We start from the raw sequence: 24,285 nt of genomic DNA on the forward strand, positions 1-24,285 counted from the left end.
CATAGAGTCGTGTGCAGGTCTGGCGCCAGTCCCGGCGTTTCGTTGCTGTAATAAGGTTCCGTACGTGTCGCTGTATTTGCCGGTGGCGTTGGAGTGTATCTCTGTCACGAGTGCGGAGGAAGGAGCGATAGAGGCGGCGGGATTCACGGAGGAGGAGGACAGCCTGCGGAGGGAGAGTGGGGCGGTGTGGGTGGATGGTTTTAGTAGGAACATGGGCCTCCACGGCGTCAGTAATTACCGTCTGAAGGAAGGACGAGGCGCGGATGATGTCATCAGGATGGCGATAGGTAAGAGGGTGGCTTTCGACCTGGGTGGAGATGGAGTCCCGGTAGGCATCCCAGTTGGCACGGCGATAGTCATGGACGACCTTGGGAGGGGGTGCAGGTTGCGGAGCCGGAGGGGGGCGGTTTGCAGACGTTATGGTGAGAAGGACAGGGAGGTGATTGCTACCTGTGGGGTCAAGGACGGCAACAGTGTTACGCCCAAGGAGGTTGGCGGAGGCAATGACAACATCGGGGGTGGTGTTACTTTCGGGTCGGGTGTGCTGGGGAATGGGAACAAGGTCACCCTGGATTGTGGAGAGGAATTGACGCCACCGCCGAAGGGCAGCAGGAGTGCGGCTATGGATGTTGAGGTCGGCAGCAATCACATAGGTGGAGAAGGTGTGGTCAATGTGTGAGATGAAATCATAAGGAAGAGGAGCAGTGGAGCGGACATAGATGGTGGCACAGGTAATGGTGAGGGAGGGGAAGAAGACGCTAAGGATAAGGTATTCAGTGGGGTCATTGAGGAGAGGTTGTGGCCGGACGGGGATATGCTTAAGGTGGCCAATTGCGCCTCCACCCTGCGCACGAGGACCAGGAGCATCAGTGCGGTGGAGGATATAGGGGGAGGTGCGGATAGAATGGTGGGGCTGGAGAAAGGTTTCGTTCAAGAGGAAGGTGTCGACCTGGTGGTGGGAGAGGGTGTGCATGAGGAGGTATTTGTTGGAGCGGAAGGAGCGAATGTTCTGGAAGAGGATGCGAGACTCGTGCCACGCCATGACGGGAAGGAGGGGAGGAAGAGAGGGAAGGGAAGAGACTTAAACTAGGGTGTCGAGGCGGGTGAAGGTGAAGTGGGCTTGGTTGTGGGAGTAAGTGGCGAAGGTGTTCAGGTGGAAAACAGAGCGAGCAGCAAGGGATATTTGTTGGAAGGTGTGCGGGCGCTGAAAAGGGTGAATGTTTTGGAGTACAACGGTAAAGAACCAGATGATGTCCTCGGCTGTGGGGGGTGGACGGAGGGAATTGTTAGGATGGACAGGAGGATCGACAGGACGAACTGGGACTGTAAGTTCAGGGGTGGCTGGAGGGGGTTTAGTTTACATTTGTGGGAGTATGTGGGATGGGGGCCATTGCAGGTATTACAGGAAGGAGGAGCAGCGAGGTTGGGGCAGTTCTTGAGAAAGTGGGAGGCCTTGCAATGGGGACAGGTGGGGGGGTTTTTGCAGTTGGGAGTCAGGTGGTCATTGTACATCAGGCACCGCTGGCAACGGTAGGATTGGGGAGGGGATTTGGAGGATTCAACAGGGTGGCGACGGTCCTATATCAGGGCACCCTGGGTGAGGAGATGGTCTATGGATGGGGCAGACTCTGAGAATACCCGCATGAGGTACGTGGGACCAGAGGCATTGTGGATACGGCGGGCAGAGCGGATTTCCAAGTCCGGGCGGGAGTTCAGTTCAACCAACACTTCATCCTCTATGATCACCGGGCTGAGCTTGGTGATCACAGCGGTGTAGGTGGGGGGGCGACGGGGAGGCTGGGGCTGACGAGGAGTGGAAGCGGAAAGGAAGGGTGTCAGAGAGGCTTGGGGGCCAAACATAACTCGTGGGAGTTTTCGCAGGAGGTCTGTGTGAAAGGATGGGGACGGGGACTTGATAAGGACTGAGTCCCTGCGGGGAATGAGTTGGGAGATGGGAGCACCAGGTAAGTACTTTCGTATTTCCTTGGTGAGGGTACGAGCGTCGAGGAACTTAGGATCGGGAGTTGACAGGACAAAGGTGTGGAGGGTGGGGGCCAAGGTAGGGGTGGCAGGAGGAGGGGTGGTGTCCATGGTGACGGCAGGGGGAGGGGGAGGTGGTGTTGATTTTTCGTGGGAAGTGGCGGGAGCAGAGTCGGTAAGGACGCGCTTTTGGGGTTTTTTGGAGACTGGAGGTTGGGAGGAGGGGAGAGGGACGGGGAGGAGAGGGAGGTGGCAGGTGGCAGATCCCTGTGGCGTAGTGGAGGCACCGGGAGAAGCAGCTGGTTCAGTGGTGGCGATGGTGGCTCGGCGCGACGTGATGCGTGCGGAAGATGCAGAAGACGAAGCGACGGGGTCGGTGAGAGAGGGGAAGCCAACCACCTGAGGGGCGGCAGCAGAGGCGGCAACAGAAGCGTACGTGAGGGCGGGGGTAGTAGTGGGAGCTGTTGAGGGTGTGGAGGCTGGAGGAAGGGTGTAGAGGTGTGGGGATACAGCAGGGGAGGAGATAGGGGGGTGGGTAAGTGGGGGAAGGGAAGGGGAGGTGGAAGGAGGGAGGCCAGAGGCGGCACTCCAGGAAGTGACTGTGGGAGAGGGGGAGGGGGAGGTGTAGATGACGGTGGAGGTGGGAGTACTCATTGCAGACGAACGGCGACGGACAGACGGACGTGCAGCAGGCGGCGTCGGCGTCGGCGATGGGCAGCGGCGAACAGACGGACGAACAGCAGGCGGCGTCGGCGTCGGCGGCGAACAGACGGACGAACAGCAGGCGGCGGCGGCGGCGGCGGCGGCGGCGGCAGCGGTTACGACGACGGCGATGGACAGCCAGCAGGCGGACGGACGGACGGACGGACGGACGAACGAACGAACAGCGACAGCAGCGGGCAGACAGACAGACAGACAGACAGACAAACACACACAATCTTCGAAGACGGAGATTCCACCCTGAGAGGAGCCCAGGCTTTGCAATCTGACGCTTTCGAAGGAGGGGATCCAACCCTCTAGATGCCAGAGTTTCTATATCACATGCCACATACAGGGTGAACATTAATAAAACCGACAAACTGCGAGGACGGATTTCTGGCTGGAAATTGAGGTAGAAGTTCCTACGAACATGTGTCTGGCATTAGACGGAGTGCGTGCAACGACAGATGTACAAGTATAGTGTCCCGTACAGTTTCTGTGGTCTGGGCACAGCTGTTCGCTGTCTGCAACGCGATTCTGTAAACGTCTCTACGCAACGCCTCTTCATAGCTCTATGGACGGCTATTGTTTCCGCCTACAGCCGCTTGCGCTTCGCAGCTTAAAGCTGTCGAAACCGCTGACAGGTGTCGGGGGTTTCCTTAAGATGATTCGACTGTAGGGGGAGTGTCTTAGCAGTACAGAATAAACGTATTAAAACTTCATGCACGATGCGGAATTTTTTCACATATATCACTGTTTATGACGTCATATCTCTTGAATTATGTGTCGTATGTGATATACTTGTGTAGGTACATTCAGCGGCATATATAGATATTGTCTGTGAAATATGTTGCCAATCGAGTTGGTAGCAGAGGAGTAATAAATTTAAATGTTCAAGCGGCAACTTTTCACGCATCTCCGTGTTTATGACATATCTCCTGAACAATGTATTGTACAATGATTCAATTTTGAAGGTTCAATTAGCAGTATACGTCGATACTGGCTGCGAAATTGATTGGAAATAGATTTAGTATCACAGAGGTGATAAATATAAAGGTCAAGGACGATGCCGCAGTCTTTCACGCATCTCATTGTGTTTGACAACATACCTTCTGAACTATGATAGATAGGTGGTTCCTACCCCCATGCAGATCGTTGCTTGACAGTAAGATATGTGTGTACCAAGTTTTATTGAATTCGGTGCAGTGGTTTAGGAGGAGATGTGCAGCACAAGAAACCCTATATATATAAGGGTACCTTATCAGTGCCGGATTAAGCCAGCGCGAAACCCATAGCAACTACTAAGAAGAAGCCATTGGTTTGCTTCAGACCTCAAAGTTTAGGATATAAAGTAACACAGCACTTTACAAAACAACACTTTGGTCCCGAAACCATATGTACATCTTCTTGGACAGTTATCGTCATACAAACATTTAAGACATAAATCCTTTTCGCACCATGAGAAGATATAAATGCAGTCTCAATACAATCACAATTTTTAAATAAAACTGTACTGTTTGAAATTTGTGCGAAATAATGAAGTTAATGCAATGGCTGGGATGAGGCACTCAATGATTATAAATTAAATTTAAAAAATGGTTATATTTGAAATTAAATTATACGAATAAGAATAGAGATGACAGTCATTTTGTAAAGGATTTAAAAAAAAAATTACCGTTTTATATTGAACGCCTGACCTTTGGCTTATGAGCCTAGAACCTTACCCAATATGGTAAGGAGCTACTGGGTAAACTCGTGTTATTTTTAATAGTTCAGTTTCTCACATTTTCACAAACGGGGCTAAACACAGTGGATGACTGCACGGTGTGAAACCTAGCAGCAAATCTATTTTTTTTTTTGTTCATATCAGTCTACTAACTGGTTTGATGCGGCCCGCCACCAATTCCTTTCCTGTGCTAACCTCTTCATCTCAGAGTAGCACTTGCAACCTACGTCCTCAATTGTTTGCTTGACGTATTCCAATCTCTGTCTTCCTCTACAGTTTTTGCCCTCTACAGCTCCCTCTAGTACCATGGAAGTCATTCCCTCATGTCTTAGCAGATGTCCTATCATCCTGTCCCTTCTCCTTATCAGTGTTTTCCACATATTCCGTTCCTCTCCGATTTTGCGTAGAACCTCCTCATTCCTTACCTTATCAGTCCACCTAATTTTCAACATTCGTCTATAGCACCACATCTCAAATGCTTCGATTCTCTTCTGTTCCGGTTTTCCCACAGTCCATGTTTCACTACCATACAATGCTGTACTCCAGACGTACATCCTCAGAAATTTCGTCCTCAAATTAAGGCCGGTATTTGATATTAGTAGACTTCTCTTGGCCAGAAATGCCTTTTTTGCCATAGCGAGTCTGCTTTTGATGTCCTCCTTGCTCCGTCCGTCATTGGTTATTTTACTGCCTAGGTAGCAGAATTCCTTAACTTCATTGACTTCGTGACCATCAATCCTGATGTTAAGTTTCTCGCTGTTGTCATTTCTACTACTTCTCATTACCTTCGTCTTTCTCCGATTTACTCTCAAACCATACCGTGTACTCATTAGACTGTTCATTCCGTTCAGCAGATCATTTAATTCTTCTTCACTTTCACTCAGGATGGCAATGTCATCAGCGAATCGTATCATTGATATCCTTTCACCTTGTATTTTAATTCCACTCCTGAACCTTTCTTTTATTTCCATCATTGCTTCCTCGATGTACAGATTGAAGAGTAGGGACGAGAGGCTACAGCCTTGTCTTACACCCTTCTTAATACGAGCACTTCGTTCTTGATCGCCCACTCTTATTATTCCCTCTTGGTTGTTGTACATATTGTATATGACCCGTCTCTCCCTATAGCTTACCCCTACTTTTTTCAGAATCTCGAACAGCTTGCACCATTTTATATTGTCGAACGCTTTTTCCAGGTCGACAAATCCTATGCAAGTGTCTTGATTTTTCTTTAGCCTTGCTTCCATTATTAGCCGTAACGTCAGAATTGCCTCTCTCGTCCCTTTACTTTTCCTAAAGCCAATCTGATCGTCACCTAGCGCATTCTCAATTTTCTTTTCCATTCTTCTGTATATTATTGTTGTAAGCAGCTTCGATGCACGAGCTGATATGCTGATTGTGCGATAATTCTCGCACTTGTCAGCTCTTTTCGTCTTCGGAATTGTGTGGATGATGCTTTTCCGAAAGTCAGATGGTATATCGCCAGACTCATACAGGGTGTTTCAAAAATGACCGGTATATTTGAAACTGCAATAAAAACTAAACGAGCAGCGATAGAAATACACCGTTTGTTGCAATATGCTTGGGACAACAGTACATTTTCAGGCAGACAAACTTTCGAAATTACAGTAGTTACAATTTTCAACAACAGATGGCGCTGCGGTCTGGGAAACTCTATAGTACGATATTTTCCACATATCCACCATGCGTAGCAATAATATGGCGTAGTCTCTGAATGAAATTACCCGAAACCTTTGACAACGTGTCTGGCGGAATGGCTTCACATGCAGATGAGATGTACTGCTTCAGCTGCTCAATTGTTTCTGGATTCTGGCGGTACACCTGGTCTTTCAAGTGTCCCCACAGAAAGAAGTCACAGGGGTTCATGTCTGGCGAATAGGGAGGCCAATCCACGCCGCCTCCTGTATGTTTCGGATAGCCCAAAGCAATCACACGATCATCGAAATATTCATTCAGGAAATTAAAGACGTCGGCCGTGCGATGTGGCCGGGCACCGTCTTGCATAAACCACGAGGTGTTCGCAGTGTCGTCTAAGGCAGTTTGTACCGCCACAAATTCACGAAGAATGTCCAGATAGCGTGATGCAGTAATCGTTTCGTATCTGAAAAATGGGCCAACGATTCCTTTGGAAGAAATGGCGGCCCAGACCAGTACTTTTTGAGGATGCAGGGACGATGGGACTGCAACATGGGGCTTTTCGGTTCCCCATATGCGCCAGTTCTGTTTATTGACGAAGCCGTCCAGGTAAAAATAAGCTTCGTCAGTAAACCAAATGCTGCCCACATGCATATCGCCGTCATCAATCCTGTGCACTATATCGTTAGCGAATGTCTCTCGTGCAGCAATGGTAGCGGCGCTGAGGGGTTGCCGCGTTCGAATTTTGTATGGATAGGGGTGTAAACTCTGGCGCATGAGACGATACGTGGACGTTGGCTTCATTTGGACCGCAGCTGCAACACGGCGAACGGAAACCCGAGGCCGCTGTCGGATCACCTGCTGCACTAGCTGCGCGTTGCCCTCTGTGGTTGCCGTACGCGGTCGCCCTACCTTTCCAGCACGTTCATCCGTCACGTTCCCAGTCCGTTGAAATTTTTCAAACAGATCCTTTATTGTATCGCTTTTCGGTCCTTTGGTTACATTAAACCTCCGTTGAAAACTTCGTCTTGTTGCAACAACACTGTGTTCTAGGCGGTGGAATTCCAAGACCAGAAAAATCCTCTGTTCTAAGGAATAAACCATGTTGTCTACAGCACACTTGCATGTTGTGAACAGCACACGCTTACAGCAGAAAGACGACGTACAGAATGGCGCACCCACAGACTGCGTTGTCTTCTATATCTTTCACATCACTTGCAGCGCCATCTGTTGTTGAAAATTGTAACTACTGTAATTTCGAAAGTTTGTCCGCCTGAGAATGTACTGTTGTCCCAAGCATGTTGCAACAAACGGTGTATTTCTATCGCTGCTCGTTTAGTTTTTATTGCCGTTTCAAATATACCGGTCATTTTTGAAACACCCTGTATATTCTACACACCAACGTGAATAGTCGTTTTGTTGCCACTTTTCCCAATGATTTTAGAAATTCTGATGGAATGTTATCTATCCCTTCTGCCTTATTTGACCGTAAGTCCTCCAAAGCTCTTTTGAATTCCGATTCTAATACTGGATCCCCTGTCTCTTCTAAATCTACTCCTGTTTCTTCTTCTATCACATGAGAAATCTTCACCCTCAAAGAGGCTTTCAATGTATTCTTTCCACCTGTCTGCTCTCTCCTCTGCATTTAACAGTGGAATTCCCGTTGCACTCTTGATGTTACCACCGTTGCTTTTAATGTCACCAAAGGTTGTTTTGACTTTCCTGTATGCTGAGTCTGTCCTTCCAACAATCATATCTTTTTCGCTGTCTTCACATTTTTCCTGCAGCCATTTCGTCTTAGCTTCCCTGCACTTCCTATTTATTTCATTCCTCAGCGACTTGTATTTCTGTATTCCTGATTTTCCCGGAACGTGTTTGTACTTCCTCCTTTCATCAATCAACTGAAGTATTTCTTCTGTTACCCATGGTATCTTCGCAGCTACCTTCTTTGTACCTATGTTTTCCTTCCCAACTTCTGTGATAGCCCTTTTTAGAGATGTCCATTCCTCTTCAACTGTACTGCCTACTGCGCTATTCCTTATTGCTGTATCTATAGCGTTAGAGAACTTCAAACGTATCTCGTCATTCCTTAGTACTTCCGTACAGCAAATCCTATGTCACTGTAAAAGTGGTTTCAAAACTCGATTCTACGCTGATGTCTCAGTGACATATAAATCTTTACTGTATTCAGAAGTAAGCGAATTATAACGCTAACACTACATTGTTATATAGACTTAGGTTACAAAAGCCATGGGATAGAGATATGCGCATATACAGATCGCGGTAGTACCGCTTACACAAGTTATAAAAGGGTAGGACGTTGGCGGAGCCGTCATTTGTACTCAGGTGATTCAAGTCAAAAAGTTTCCAAGGTGATTACAGGTGCGCGACGGGTATTAACAGATTTTGAACGCGGGATGGTGGTTGGAGCTAGACGCGTGGGACATTTCATTTCGTAAACCTTTAGGAAATTCAATTTTCCGAGATCCACGGTATCAATAGTTCGTCGAGAATACCAAATTTCAGGGATTACCTCTCACCACGGACAGTCCAGTGGCTGACGGCCTTCACGTGACAAACGAGAGCAGCGGAGTGTGTGTAGAATTGTCAATGCTAACAGATAAGAAACACTGCCTGAAATAACCGCAGAAATCAACGTGGGTCGCAAGACGAACGTATCCGGTAGGAAACTGCGGCGAAATGTGGCGTTAATTGGCTGTGGCAGCAGACGACCGACACGCGTGCCTTTGCTAACAAACAGCACGACACCGCCTGTACGGTCTCTCCTGGGCTCGTGACCGTATCGATTGGACCCTGACTGGAAAACCGCGGCTTTGTCGGATGAGTCCCAATTTCAGCTGTAAGATTTGATGGTAGGGTTCGTGCGTACTACAGACCCCACGAAGCCATGGACCCAAGTGGTCAAAAAGGCACTGTGCAAGCTGGTAGTGACTCCATAATAGTGTGGGCTGTGTTCACATGGCACGAATTGGGTTCTGGCTGTGTTCGGCTACTTGGACACCGTTTGCAGCTATTGATGGATTTCATGTTCCCAAACAACGATGACCGGCCACAACTGTACACGATAGGTTTGAAGAAGTTTCTGGACAATACGAACGGAAGGTTCCAAATGATTGGAAAAGAGCACAGATAGTTCCAGTTTACAACAAGGGTCGTCGAGCACATGCGCAAAACTATAGCCCTATATCTCTGACATCGATCTGTTGTAGAATTTTAGAACATGTTTTTTGCTCGAGTATCATGTCGTTTTTGGAAACCCAGAATCTACTATGTAGGAATCAACATGGATACCGCAAACAGCGATCGTGTGAGACCCAACTCGCTTTATTTGTTCATGAGACCCAGAAAATATTAGATACAGGCTCCCAGGTAGATGCTATTTTTCTTGACTTCCGGAAGGCGTTCGATACAGTTCCGCACTGTCGCCTGATAAACAAAGTAAGGGCCTACGGAATATCAGACCAGCTGTGTGGCTGGATTGAAGAGTTTTTAGCAAACAGAACACAGCATGTTGTTATCAATGGAGAGACGTCTACAAACGTTAAAGTAACCTCTGGCGTGCCACAGGGGAGTGTTATGGGACCATCGCTTTTCACAATATATATAAATGACCTAGTAGATAGTGTCGGAAGTTCCATGCGGCTTTTCGCGGATTATGCTGTAGTATACAGAGAAGTTGCAGCATTAGAAGATTGTGCCGAGATGCAGGAGGATCTGCAGCGGATAGGCACTTGGTGCAGGGAGTGGCAACTGACTCTTAACATCGACAAATGTAATGTATTGCGAATACACAGACAGAAGGATTCTTTATTGTATGATTATATGATAGCGGAACAAACACTGGTAGCAGTTACTTCTGTAAAATATCTGGGAGTACGCGTACGGAACGATTTGAAGTGGAATGATCATATAAAATTAATTGTTGGTAGGGTGGGTGCCAGGTTGAGATTCATTGGGAGAGTCCTTAGAAAATGTAGTCCATCAACAAAGGAGGTGGCTTACAAAACACTCGTTCGACCTATACTTGAGTATTGCTCATCAGTGTGGGATCCGTACCAGGTCGGGTTGACAGAGGAGATAGAGAAGATCCAAAGAAGAGCGGCACGTTTCGTCACAGGGTTATTTGGTAACCGTGATAGCGTTACGGAGATGTTTACCAAACTCAAGTGGCAGACTCTACAAGTGAGTCGCTCTGTATCGCGGTGTAGCTTGCTGTCCCGGTTTCGAGAGGGTGCGTTTCTGGATGACGTATCAAATATATTGCTTACCGCTACTTATACCTCCCGAGGAGATCACGAATGTAAAATTAGAGAGATTCGAGTCCGCACGGAGGCTTTCCGGCAGTCATTCTTCCCGCGAACCATACGCGACTGGAACAGGAAAGGGAGGTAATGACAGTGGCACGTAAAGTGCCCTCCGCCACACACCGTTGGGTGACTTGCGCAGTATAAATGTAGATGTAGATGATTTGGCCACCCAGATCGCCCGACATGAATCCCATGGAACATTTATGAGACATAATCTAGAGGCCAGTTAGTGCAAAAAATCCTGCACCGGCAGCACTTTCACAGTTGTGAACGGCTCCAGAGGCAGCACAGTTCAATATTTCTGTAGGGGACCTCCATCGACTTATTGAGTCCGTGCCACGTCGAATTGCTGCACTAGGCCGGGCAAAAGGAGGTCCGTCACGATATTAGGAGGTATCCCGCGACTTTCGTCACCTCAGTGTATCTTGCTCATAGAACATGCTGTTGGGTTATTATGCTTAGCTCTGATAACGTTAGGGAATTCCGATGGAAGTCAACGGTGTTAACTTACGACGCATAATGTTTATTGTGGTTAAAATGGTTCAAATGGCTCTGAGCACTATGGGACTTAACTGCTGAGGTCATCAGTCCGCTAGAACCCTAGAATTACTTAAATCTAACGAACCTAGGGACATCACACACATCCATGCCCGAGGCAGGATCCGAACCTGTGACCGTAGCGGTCGCGCGGTTCCAGACTGAAGTTTATTGTGGTCACCGCTCACATTTAGAAATGAGCTAAAACTGTTACTACTCATTGTAGGCCGGCCGCTGTGGCCGAGTGGTTCTAGGCGCTTCAGTCCGGAACTACGTGGCTGCTAAGGTCGCAGGTTCAAATCCTGCCTCGGGCATGGATGTGTGTGATGTCCTTAGGTTAGTTAGGTTTAAGTAGTTCTAAGTTCTAGGGGACTGTTGACCTCAGATGTTAAGTCCCATAGTGCTCAGAGCCATTTGAACCATTTTTGAACTACTCGTTGTCGATTCGGATACGACAGTCCTTGCCTTTGACGGTAGGTAGAATAGCATTCATTTCTAACTTGACAGTATTTTTAAAATTTTTTATTTTATAGTTTTCTTTTGCATCCAGGCACGCAGGTCCCTCTTACGCGGCGCCTGTGGCATCTGCTAATTCTTGCTACATGGCTAATCTAGCACTAAATCTTCTACCATTCCTCCCGCACAATGGTGGCAAGCCCAGGTAACGATGATGGAAGTGGACAGCGATCACGCGCCCTCCTCTCCAAGTACAACACAAGGGCTCAATAATATTGAGATCTAGTGATTATGGTGGACAGGGGATACCCGGCAGTTCATCACCATGATCACAAAGCCAGTCCTGGACGATTCTAGCTGTGTGAACAGAGGCTCTGTCTTCCTGTAACACCGCATCACCACTGGGGAGGCATGATCTTACTTGTTTTTGTTGTGGTCTCTAGTCCTGAGACTGGTTTGATGCAGCTCCCCGTGGTACTCTATCCTGTGCAAGCCTCTTCATCTCCCAGTACCTACTGCAACCTACATCCTTCTGAATCTGCTTAGTGTATTCATCTCTTGGTCTCCCTCTACGATTTTTACCATTCACGCTGCCCTCCAATACTAAACTGGTGATCCCTCGATGCCTCAGAACATATCCTACCAACCGGTCCCTTCTTCTTGTCAAGTTGTGACACAAACTTCTCTTCTCCCCAATTCTATACAATACCTCCTCATTAGTTATGTGATCTACCCATCTAATCTTCAGCATTCTTCTGTAGCACCACATTTCGAAAGCTTCTACTCTCTTCTTGTCCAAACTAATTATCGTCCATGTTTCACTTCCTTACATGGCTACACTCCATACAAATACTTTCAGAAACGACTTCCTGACACTTAAATTATTAGTCGATGTTAACAAATTTCTCTTCTTCAGAAACGCTTTCCTTGTCATTGCCAGTCTACATTTTATATCCTCTCTACTTCGACCATCACAGTTATTTTGCTCCCCAAATAGCAAAACTCCTTTACTACTTTAAGTGTTTCATTTCCTAATCTAATTCCCTCAGCATCACCAGAGTTAATTCGACTACAGTCCATCATCCTCGTTTTGTTTTTGTTGATGTTCATCTTATATCCTTCTTTCAAGACACTGTTTTTCTTCTCCATTCATTTTAATACTTACTCCGAATTTTTCTTTTGTTTCCTTTACTGCTTGCTCAATATACAGATTGAATAACATCGGGGAGAGGCTACAACCCTGTCTCGCTCCCTTTCCAACCACTGCTTCCCTTTCATGTCCCTCGACTCTTATAACTGCCATCTGGTTTCTGTTCAAATTGTAAATAGCCTTTCGCTCCCTGTATTTTACCCCTACTACCTTTAGAATTTGAAAGAGAGTATTCCAGGCAACATTTTCAAAAGCTTTCTCTAAGTCTACAAATGCTAGAAACATAGGTTTGCCTTTCCTTAATCTTTCTTCTAAGATAAGTCGTAAGGTCAGTACTGCCTCACGTGTTCCAACATTTCTACGGAATCCAAACTGATCTTCCCCGAGGCCGGCTTCTACCAGTTTTTCCATTCGTCTGTAAAGAATTCGTGTTAGTATTTTGCAGCTGTGACTTATTAAACTTATTTACTAAACTACTTAATAAGCATTAATCAGGACACTAAAACTGACTGTCACAATTGACTTTTATTAGCTCCATTCACAGAGTAAGGTAAAACACTTTAATAAAGTAAACGGTTAGATTGCACCCCTTTTATTGTGTACATTACGGCTGCGAATATACAGCAATGCTTCAGATGTGTCAGATCGTGGAGGCGTGTGTATTAGAGATGAGATCGTTCCGAGGCGGTCCTGCTGACGACGGTTACTCGAACTTATCTAGGCTCTCAGGAGCTAGATATACTTTTCGATCTCAGTTATGCTTTATAAAAACAAGAATACGAAAAAATACGATAGAATTTTTATTGGGTTACTTGAGATTCTCATGAAAAAGTGAAAGAGTTTGTCGTAGAAGGTACAATAGTGCAAGCACTGCCACCGAAATTTAATCTTCGCATTACGAGGGTAATCCCAAAAGCAAGGTCTCCTATTTTTTTTATAAGTACACAAGTCTGTTTGTGTGGCAGTTGGTCACACTGTTATGAAGAGTGCTTCACGCGCTGTGTGTAAACATGTGCACGCCGCGCTGAGGCGCTCAGTCTTGGCACGGGAGGACGACGGTTCAATCCCGCGTCCGGCCATCCTGATTTAGGTTTTCCGTGATTTCCCTAAATCACTCCAGGCAAATGCCGGGATGGTTCCCCTGAAAGGGCACGGCCGACTTCCCTCCCCATCCTTCCCTAATCCGATGAGACCGATGACCACGCTGTCTGGTCTCCTTCCCCAAAACAACCAACCAACCAGTCTTGGCTTGGCAACCGTTGAGAGTGGAGCTCACGTTGGATGTTACTGTCAAGTGCAAATTTCGCGCAGTTACTCGGTTGAAATCCATCGCCAATTGACGGAAGTGTACGATGAGTCGTGCATAGATGTCAAAAACATTCGTAAGTGGTGTAGAGAGCTTGCAGCTTGTCGGACAGAAATTCACGACGAACAAAGGAGCGGGAGACCGTCAGTTTCTGAGGAGACAGTGTTGAAGGTTGAGCAAAGCTTGCGTGAAGATCGGCGGGTCACCCTGGTTCCTGAGGTTTCCCGAGGCACCGCTCATAGAATTTTAACGGAAACATTGAACTACCGGAAGGTGTACGCAGGATGGGTGCCACGCATGCTGACTGAGGACCACATGCGGCAACGAGTTGATGTTTCCCGCGCATTTCTTCACCGCCTTGCAGCCGAACAGGACAACTTTCTAGACTCAGTTGTCACGGGTGACGAAACCTGGGCATACCACTTTACAACTGAGACCAAGCAAGAATCACGCCAGTGGCGGAATCCTTCTTCGCCAGAGCCGCGGAAATTCAAACAAACACATCCTGCCGATAAAGTCACGACAACTGTTTTGTGGGATCTGGAAGGGGTATTGTTGGTCGACTTTATGGCCACTGGCACCACAACGTTGACAGGTACTGTGAGACTCTGAAAAAACTCAAACGGGCAATTCAGAACCGGAGAAGAGGGATGTTGAGAAAGGGCGTACACATTCTCCATGACAACGCTCGCCCACACATCGCTCGGCAAACCGTTGCTCTCCTGCAACAGTTTCAGTGGAACATAACCACCTACCCACCCTATAGTTCTGACTTGGCGCCCAGTGACTATCACCTGTTCCCTAAGTTAAAAGAACATTTGGCCGGAAAGCGATTCAGCTCCGACGACGAGGTGAAAGAAGAGGTTCATAACTTTCTGAACAGCATGGCGGCGAGCTGGTATGACATGGACGTCCAAAAACTGCCACATCGACAGAAATCGTGATTATGTCGAAAAATAGTAGATGTTCAGGCTGTAAACTGATGTAAATCATTATAGAAATAAACAGGTCTATGTACTTATAAAATATAGGTGACCTTACTTTTAGGATTACCCTCGTATTATTAACTGAAATGGTGTGCTGGACCGATTTCAACCAAACATGGTACATACATCATTTACTGTCAGGAAAGAACCGTTGTGGGAGTAAGAACCACTCTCCTATCAAAGGGGTGGGGTGGGGGTGGAAAAACAGTGCAGCATATGACACGAGGGTACAGTGTACGTACCAGTCTCATGCCATATCACAGTCACCCAGTATTTGAGAATGAGAACATTTAGGTACTTGCAACAAATTTAACACGTAATTTCTAGCCTTTACGAAACTTTTTCTCACGATGATTTCCACAAAATTATGAAAGGAAAAAAGTTGATCGTTTACTATATTTTCGCTATTCATGCTGTAAAACTGCCACATAAAGCTGACGTTTTAGTTTATTACTTCTTTACTACTAACTCTACTGGCAACATATTAAGCAGACGGTAGACACGTGTACCACTGGATGTTCCTACAAAATTATATCATTATACAGCTCATAGTTCAGAAGAAACGACGTCATAAACTTTGAGGTGCCTGAAAATGAACCTTCTGGGCAAAATTCGCTAAAAATAAGATGAAATATGGATATAAATACGCGTGGAATTCATTAAATATGTATGAAATATATATGACTTGTGCGTTTGCGGATAAAGTCAAGGGTAAAAAGCTCATCCTAAACCCCTGGAACGATTTTCATCAAATTTGGTACACATACTAGTTACAGTCTGAAAAGAAATACTGTAGGGATAAGAACCACCAGCTTCCTATTGGAGTGAGTATGAGAACGTGGAGCGAGATGGGGAGACGAGGAGATGGACAGACACCAGGGGAGAAAGAGGAGACAGGCACAGATAAAAGGAGGACATGGACAGTGGTAGCAGAGGCGGAAATGGACAGAGAGAGGAAAGGGGAGGAGACGGACAGAGAAGGAAAGAAGAGGAGGATAAAGGTGGGGGAAAGAAGAGATAGAGAGATGGGGAGGAGGCGATGAATAAAGGGGAGGAGGGAATGGACAGAGAAAGGGAAGAGGAGGAGAAGGACAGCGAGAAGGGAGAGGAGGAGGTGGGTACAGAAAGAAAAGGGGATAAGATGAAATTGGAGGGAGGAGGAAGAAACGGACAGAGGTGGAATGAGCAGATTGACAGAGACCGGAGTGAGGAGTGGATTGACAAAGAGGAGAGAGGAGGAGACGAAGGGCAGGAGGAAATGAACAGAGAGTGGGAGCTGGCAGAGGTGGACTGAGGGTGGATACAAGATAAAGTTTTGATAAGGAAACCATATCCGGAAATGATCCGTTAGCACACGAAACATGTTTGAAAATCGGATCACCAAAATCGCCAATTTGAGCTCATTAAGAATGCTAGAGATGGTGCTACGTTATATTTGAGTGATGTCTCCAGGTTGAAACAAAGTTTTTGCTCGGTAAATAAAACAAACATCAGGAACCTTTGAGATGTGGTTCTCTACATAAGTCGTGAGTTTTAGAAGCTTTTGTTTCAGCTCATAGCAGATTCAGCAGGAAGACTCTATGGCAGTTGTTTAATCCTTCTAATCTGATACTTGAATAGTTTACTTCCAGCAATACTGCACGTTTGTTTTTTAACTATTTTTCTGCGAAGATTGCTTCTTAACTACACAAATTCAAGTAATGTTCCAAAGCATCGCTCTGTTTTTAAGGAAGTCATACGATATTTTCTTAAAAATAAACAAATCTTGCTCCAGCATAATGGTACGTTTACCATCTTTCAGGAACCTGGACTACGTCTGTAAAGAGGCGGGCAGATGTGTCGTCGATGTAAGTCGGCGCAACCAATGCCAGGCATGCCGCTTCAACAAGTGCCTTCAGGTTAACATGAAGAAAGACGGTAAGCTACTCAAAGTAACTTCTCAAGAGTTGCTGCATACCTCTAAAAACTTTAAGTCTGCCCTACCGAAACATTTGACATACTGTTATTTGACACTGCAAGGCTGCTGCCTATCATTAGGACTGATGTTACGGAGCTTTAGCGAGGTCCTATGACGTCTTTATGAATTGGTACCACGCGGGACGTAAAAGAAGTGCCTTCCTGGGGCAGTAATGACAGGTTATTGTGCCAGGTCGCTCTTCTAAAGGCTGTGTTGAATAAAATGGTAAGGCGTCACTCTTGCAGAGGAATAAATTAGTTTGCATCAATGCTCGCTCTCTTAACAGCTGTTTCATGTTTTCTGCGTGTTTTAACTTGCAAGAACAAAGTGATAATCTCAGGTTTTTTTGTAAAAAATCAGCACAGGGGACCCGAAACTATACTATGGATACGGCCGAGAATCCAAGTAAGACGAGCGAGTAGAAGACTGCTACACCACCAAGACTAAAGAATTTGTTTCTTTAATTACTGTACAGTTAATCCGAATTATTGACTTCAAGTGCTAAAGCAGCTGCATGAGGTACCGCAGAAAAAAAAAAAAAAAAAAACGGCCTGCACTGTGGAGATCGAAGGATTGTCTCTTTCGCCACGAAAACTCTCCTTATCACGCAGCCTTGGATAACGAGCTGCTTTTGGTCATAAACAAAATGACATCGCGTTCTCATCTACCCCAGTCCATCGCATTTTAGCCCCATATGAGGTCCTCCTGTTCTCCAAAATGAAAAGTGGTCTAAAAGGAAAACTTGGTTCGATCCGTCGAAGTTTGGGAGTGTAGTTAGTGTGTGTCTTGACTCTGATAATGCCTTCACTGTGCTATTTTTAGTAGCTTACCCCACGTTCCTAATTTCTTATTCATTATAAAGGCTACTCTGTGCTGCCCCTATTTGATTTTGTGTGACCAGAAGTCCTATTCATCCTGCCGCCGCACTACTGCATCTGATTTCAAACTATCCATTTCCTTTTTTAAATCCTCTAAACTAACTGCCCGATTGAGAGGTCTAACGTACCACGCTACAGTTCATAGAATGCCAGTTGTGTTCATCATGATGATGACATTCTCCTGAAAAGCTTCCGCCCGGAGGTCCGAACGGGGGGCTGTTTTACCTCCAGAATATTTCACCCAAGAGGACGCCATCATCGTTTAACCACACAGTAGAGCTGCATGTTCTCGGGGAAAGCAATAGCAACTGTAAATCCCCCTTGCTTTCAGTTATTTGCAGTACCAGCACAGCAAGGGCATGTTGACTAAAGGGGACATGTCCGAAAGAACAGAGACCACGCAGCAAGGGCATGTTGACTAAAGGGGACATGTCCGAAAGAACAGAGACCACGCGTTCTTATAAGGGCATGTTGGCTAATGCTACAAGGTTCTATACTGTAAGTCAATCACCGAGACTGTTGCCCCCGAAACTACTGGAAAGGCTGCTGTCCTTCTTCGGAAAGCTTGGGTTAATCTTTACAGATACCCCTCCGTTGTGGACGCACCTACACTACATTAGTATGTATCCATCAGGCATGCAAACTATCCCGCCTCGGGAAGTTCCATTGTTCATGGGGAAATATTAGGTGTAGTAGTACCCACTTGCTCGAAATTGTCATTAGACGCTGCGATTGTAATGTTGGCTTACGGATTTTTTTCTGGCTCTCACTTGACACTGATTTTCACATATCGACAGATAAGCCTTTTTTTACCTCAGACAATTGGACAAATAAATAACGTGTAATTCGCTTCTCTTAAAGGTTTTGAACATTATTGTACTGACAATAATTGTGATCTCACTAATTTGACTTTCGAAAATAGCTATGTTAGATGCCACGATGAGGAGAATTCCAGCGCGGGAGGGTGGGGGGAGGGGGGGGGAGGAACGAGATATCTTTAGAAGAATCTCTTCCAACAATCAGGGTTTACTCTCATAGTTTATCCAACATAGCTCTCCATATGCAACTTCGCTTAGGGAACAACTAATGGAGTTAGCATATTCGGATGCCGTAATGTATCACGGCAGGACTATTCCAAACTTTTTAAAAGCCCAGGAAGCGCTACAAGCCTCAGGTTTTCTGTTAAGGACGCCGACATGGTGACTTACTTGAAGTGCCCCATCGCAACTTCGTCTTCTAAGAGGCCAGAAGCTGTGCCGGCCGGAGTGGCCGTGCGGTTCTAGGCGCTACAGTCTGGAGCCGAGCGACCGCTACGGTCACAGGTTCGAATCCTGCCTCAGGCATGGATGTGTGTGATGTCCTTAGGTTAGTTAGGTTTAATTAGTTCCAAATTCTAGGCGACTGATGACCTAGGAAGTTAAGTCGCATAGTGCTCAGAGCCATTTGAACCATTTGAACCAGAAGCTGCCATTACTTGTTGCTACTGTTCAGTGATCAGCAGCTACTATACTGAATAAATATTTGCAAATACCTCGGACACCTAATAAAGTGCTTACTTTTTTTCTGTGATTCACAGCCAGTAAATACTTCATAAAGGAGAACATGGTCCATTGTAGGCTGTAATGTAAACTTCTTTATTTAAATCGTGAGTTAACTAATTTCGACCGTAAGTCATCTTCCAGTACCTGAGATTAAACCAACGTGGAAGAGCATCTCGTTGTCTGCTTACATCGCCTTGTATCAGTAAAACGTTACACAACTGGTACTGGCACAATAACGTTGCAGTAGAATAATTCTACCTACACGTGTGATGTCATCAGGTTCTTCTCACTCTGCAGCGGAGTGTGCGCCGATATGAAACTTCCTGGCAGATTAAAACTGTGTGCCGGACCGAGACTCGAACTCGGGACCTTTGCCTTTCGCGGGCAAGTGCTCTACCATCTGAGCTACCCAAGCACGTCTCGCGCCCTGTCTTCACAGCAGAAGTAAAGCTGTGAGGAGGGGCGTGAGTCGTGCTTGGATAGCTCAGGTGGTAGAGCACTTGCCCGCGAAAGGCAAAGGCCCCGAGTTCGAGTCTCGGTCCGGCACCTAATCTTAATCTGCCAGGAAGTTTCAGGTTGTTTTACTTTACACGTACAAAACCAGACGTCATATTCCATAATTACATTAGGAATGAATTCACATCAAAAACGTTACAGCGTCACATGTCATCTATTGGTGAATGTACTTAAAGTAGTGCAGCTTGACAATTTACAACTGCTGTTATGACGTCAAAGATAAACTTACATTTACACACTGTATAACTATTGATAGCAACGTAAAAAGAACATTACATATACTGTTGACGTGCCAGACTTAGTTGGTGAATTGTACATCGGCAATCAACGATCGAAAACCACTTAAGGGCATACAAACAAAAGTAAATATTTTATGCAGTGCATTACAAGTAATATATGAAATACGTACAAATTTCATAAACTATATAAAGACGAACAACCTATTAAATTCTGACTTGCCAGACTTAACGAATGATTCATATCGTAGGTCACATCCTCCATGATGTGATTGCAGTGTATTTTTGCTTCTGATGAATGTATATTTAGATATACCAAAACCGCGATCAAGGATTTCAATAAATCTTTATGCTGCAACTTTTTGGCTGTTATGATTTACGGTGAAGATTTTCAACAGTTTTTCCTTCAGTCATGTTTAAAATTTTGAAACTTTTGTCATTAGGTTACAAAAAATTGCATTTTATTTGTATTAGTGCAGTGCATACATTACAGGCGTTTTTTCGTTAGCTTAACGAACACAACAGATAAACGTAAAGCGTAAATTAATCACCAGCAATATTCAGGGATTCGACAAAACATGGAAATACCACGAGAAACGCATTTTTGAACATAAAAGCAGAGCGCGAAGCTTGCACGTTGCGCTGTTGTATTTGATCAAGAACGGTAACTGTGCAGTGTCCTCATTACGTTGTAAGTGTCAATCGTGTGTAGTTGTGAGTGCATTATGTCGGAGCTAAGTGAATTCGATCGTGGGCAAATTGCTGGTGCCTTATGGCGGGTGCTTCCGGAACTAAGGTAGCTGAAATGTATGATGTTTCAGTTAGGCTCCATATCGAGCATTTATACCGCATACAGGAAAAGCAGAAAAACATCATCTGCTGTCACCACCCGGACGAAAGTGCATGACGAAAGGTTGTGACCAAAAATACGAGGACAACATCTGACATATCGCACTCGCAAATTCTGGCAGTACCAAAACAATACGAATCGAACTCCAGCGACAGGGGACTGAAGGGTGAGTTGGAATTCCAAAACTGCACATCAGTGACGCAAATGCCCCTAACGGGAATGAATTGGCGCATTACCACCAGTAAATTTCTAGATGGCTGATGGTTCACATGGCTTTGACCACTATGGGACTTAACATCTGTGGTCATCACTCCCCTAGAACTTAGAACTACTTAAACCTAACTAACCAAAGGACATCACACACATCCATGCCCGAGGCAGGATTCGAACCTGCGACCGTAGCGGTCAAGCGGTTCCAGACTGAAGCGTCTAGAACCGCACGGCCACACCGGCCGGCAATAAATTTCTAGGAAAATACTGACATGAAAGGACTTGGGTTCAAGTTGTTCAGTAGCATTCAGCGCTAAATTTCAAACACAAAAATATATTTCTCATAACCTTTCAGAAAACAACAATTTAACTAAACAATCAGTCAATTAAAAGAAGTATACTTGAAAGGAGAGACAGCATTGGTCGTATATTTTTGTTTATTATCGCAAAATCGATTTTCGGTCACTTAGTGACCATCTTCAGTGCTAGAAGTTAAAAAAATTTTTACATTACGATCAGAGAGTATAAAACAGAAAATCACAATTACATCTGCATATGAACATAACACTTGTTAGGAACATACCTGTAATATATAACTTAAATTAGTAAGCTCTGGTGTCAATAAACTTACGGCGATCACATAGACTGAGGTCGCTGTTTACCTGCACTTGTTCAGCAGACATCGGTGTGACGGGGCTTGACACGCCCTCTATGTGACATGTGTCACGTGAAGACATAGTATTACTGGTTTTGGGAGATATTAACACTAAATAACTCTTCTGCATTTGTGAATCGTGCACTAATTCAAATTTAAAATGTACGTACAACACATAGCAGACGAAGGGGGAAGGAAATATCTAAAATACATTGGCGTATTGTTTTTTCAAAAACAAACTTATAAAACATATAACAGATCGATGATAAGTTGTCAGAGTGCAGGACATGTAAAAGAGCAAAAGATAATGAAAAAGAATAATAAATGAATAACATGAAATTAGGTGTAACACAGGTTTTTAAAAAACATAATACCCACCATCTGGCGTGGGAAGTTAGAAGTACAACGTTCGTGATTTACGTAAAATGTTACGTTAAGACTAAGGAGTCAAATATATAAAAAATATAATAACAGTAGGAAACTGCCATTACTTAATAATTAAAATGCCGTGAAGCACAATGTTCATAACAAAAATGTTTGTAGGTGTGGATAAATAATTTTGTTATCATATTTAACGGCGTGATAATCTACATATTATTCGTCCCATCACTCTCCTTTCAAGTATACCCATTATCTGGTCGTAGTGCACAGGACACTATGGAGTCGCCAATCAATTAAAAGAAGGTTACTTTAAGCCATCAGTTAATTCAGAATTTGCTTTACCAATCTCAAGACTATGTAATATGACGCTAATTAATAACATCAAAATCAAGTTTCACAGGCTGGCTAATGCTCAGAGTAAATTCGCATGTTAAACTTTTTCTTCTACAGAAATTAAAAATGGTTCAAATGGCTCTGAGCACTATGCGACTTAACTTCTGAGGTCATCAGTCGCCTAGAACTTAGAACTAATTAAACCTAACTAACCTAAGGACATCACACACATCCATGCCCGAGGCAGGATTCGAACCTGCGACCGTAGCGGTCGCTCGGCTCCAGACTGTAGCGCCTAGAACCGCACGGCCACTCAGGCCGGCCAAAAATTGAATAAAATACCACGGGGAACCAACCCCTTAAGTACAATTAGACAAACAAAAAATGTCACTCTAAAATTATCTGGATCAAAATCACAAGGATAAGTAACATTTTATCAATAATGTTGCCTTAAAGAAATGAAGTCAAAAGAACATATAATTAAGGGAATAGTAGGCCCGTGAAACTATTAATCAGCGCAGTAGCAGACCAGATGCAAGAACATCAAACAGTACAGTAAGCAACTAGTTGGAACATGAGAAACGAGAATGTTACAGTTATTACATGAAATACTAAGGGATGAAGGCCAGTTTCCCACTACAATGAAAATCAATTTAATTTTGTTGATAGTTACATGGACTAGTCATAACAGGCACAATATACAGACAGAGTCAGTCTGGAATGGTTATATACAACAAGGTGGTTCGCCCGATGCCTAGGTGTCCCTTCTGGATTGCAGATGTGCGGATCCCCTCAGCGACCCAAACGTGGACAATTCATACAAGCAAGGTAGGCTCACGCAAGTAGACCTAGGACACAAAAACTTATTAGTCGAATTTGCTAAAAACAGTTTTCATAGTATAAATATTTTATTTAAAACCGGTAAGCAATCGATTACATCTCTAGAGTAGTCTGCTCAGCCAGCCCGGGTCCTCACACCATCATAGAGGACAAGGTCTGTAGATGATATAAGTACAACAGATCTAAACCGGTCACCAGTTTAAATAAAATATTTATGCGATCAAGACTCTTTTAGCAAATTTTGTTGATACATCTGAGATCGATGTTGTCCTAGAAGAATGTTTCAAAAATATTTATTAGTTGAGATACAAGAGGGAAAACTCATGTTAGCTGCGTAGAGGGCTACGCCAAATTGGAACTACAGTATGAATATTAAATTTTCCGTAGCAAAACCATGCACCATGCCACTACCATTGGGGCTGTCACAAATTTAAGAAATCGCCCGAAATACCTGGGCCTTGCTACCTAGAAACTTCAATGACACGAGCAAGCTTACAAGCACTATAAAATGCAATTAATCTGCTGACTAGAGAGTACAATAAATTTACAGAAATCTTAAATGTATTATTTGCAATAAAATATTAGTTAAGCCACAAATTTCCATCACTAAGACATGCAATGGTGCACAGCATGCTACACGTAAAATTCCAGAACTTAAAACATGGCAAATGGAGATTCAATAGCTTACAGTTCACCACCGTTCCAGCAGTGAGCCCATGAGTAAATAACAGGTCATATGTACCCAGTTCAACAACCGTCCAGTGACGTAATCGTAGTTTAAACTTAGCAAAATTGGTTCAAATGGCTCTGAGCACTATGGGACTTAACATCTGTGGTCATCAGTCCCCTATAACTTAGAACTACTTAAACCTAACTAACCTAAGGACATCACACACATCCATGCCCGAGGCAGGATTCGAAACTGCGACCGTAGCAGTCGCGCGGTTCCGGACTGCGCGCCTAGAACCGCTAGGCCACCGCGGCCGGCTTAAACTTAGCAGCCCACATGGTCAATACTGAAACACTCCAAGATTTCCACCACTTTTCAACATAAATAAATGATG

General features: G+C 44.9%; 1 pseudogene; it reads left to right on the forward strand.

Moving 5' to 3' along the window:
- The window catches only part of LOC124802822, a 371,933-nt pseudogene that overhangs the window by 203,404 nt on the left and 144,244 nt on the right, over window positions 1-24,285 (forward strand).

Source organism: Schistocerca piceifrons, chromosome 6 (assembly GCF_021461385.2).
Source record: "Schistocerca piceifrons isolate TAMUIC-IGC-003096 chromosome 6, iqSchPice1.1, whole genome shotgun sequence".
NCBI classification, from domain to species: domain Eukaryota; kingdom Metazoa; phylum Arthropoda; class Insecta; order Orthoptera; family Acrididae; genus Schistocerca; species Schistocerca piceifrons.